Source organism: Solanum dulcamara, chromosome 7 (genome assembly GCF_947179165.1).
Source record: "Solanum dulcamara chromosome 7, daSolDulc1.2, whole genome shotgun sequence".
In the NCBI taxonomy this organism is placed as follows: Eukaryota; Viridiplantae; Streptophyta; class Magnoliopsida; order Solanales; family Solanaceae; genus Solanum; species Solanum dulcamara.
Window position 1 is genome coordinate 49037233 of NC_077243.1, and position 1084 is coordinate 49038316.

Here is a 1084-nt window from a genome sequence, read left to right on the forward strand (position 1 = left end):
TGGCCCATATAGTCATTCTGTGGTTTTCCTCTCACTAACTCGTTCTATATTGAAGAGCTATGGCATTTGAGTGCATCGTCAGTTAGCAGGTAGCTAATCCTTCTTGTCTTGCTTAAATCCTTTTTACAATACCCCCCACATAACGTATAGTACTCCAAGAACATAATCTTGTGTTGTTTCTCCGTCGCTAGTTCAGATTATTCCATCTCGCGCGATCATACCAGCACTAACGCATTAAGTTCCATCAGAATTTTAAAGTTAAGCATGCTGGGGCCAGAGTAATATTGGGATGGGTGACCTCCCTGGGAAGTCTTCGTGTCGCGTTTCATTGTAACCCTTGCCACAATGTGCAGGGTACTCAAGTTAGCTCCAAATTTACCTCAGTGTTGTCTCGCGAGTCTTTATGTTTCGTCTTGTCCTTTCCTCTATTATCTTGCAACTGACATAGAGGTAGATCTTTAGTTCCACCACGACCATGTCCCTTTTTGGTCATTTTGGTCTAGCAGGCTGTCATTATCCTTCGTAATGTCTCTTGAGTTGGTCGATATCCTTTCATGGTTACATCTTTTTGTTTTTATACGTCGTCGCCTTCTAGTGTTATGTTGTTCAAGGTCTCATCACAACCTTATTAACGCTGTCTTATGTAGCATTCTAGTTTCCATCCAATTATTGGTGGCTTCCGAACCTTTCTAACTTGGTTCGGCAAAATATTTTATTGAAGTTTAGAAGTCCATCACAAATATATTGCCATATCAATTGCCTCCTCCTACTTTTGCCATTTTCTCATTAACTTCCCCCCTTTAGAGGGTACTCGTACTTTCATCTGCCTATACCTTGCTCTATGTCTCTATGTCTAGTCTCAATTTTGCCTAATCTCTTTCTCCAATCTACGTGGTACTACATCAGGTCCCCGTCTTCCTGTATTTCTTTTACAACCTGGTTATCCGCATATGAAATCTTGGCTAAATTATGAAACGACGAGAAGCTTTTCATACATAGTGCGACATCTCATCTGTTACTCTGTACTTGAGTAATGGGACCCATGAAATAACTTTCCCAAGGCCATATTCTATTTATCCTTATA

General features: G+C 40.6%; 1 pseudogene; it reads left to right on the forward strand.

Annotated features, from left to right (window-relative positions):
- The first annotated feature begins 207 nt into the window (after positions 1-207).
- Positions 208-327, forward strand: LOC129897987 (5S ribosomal RNA; annotated as a pseudogene).
- The last annotated feature ends 757 nt before the right edge of the window (positions 328-1084 follow it).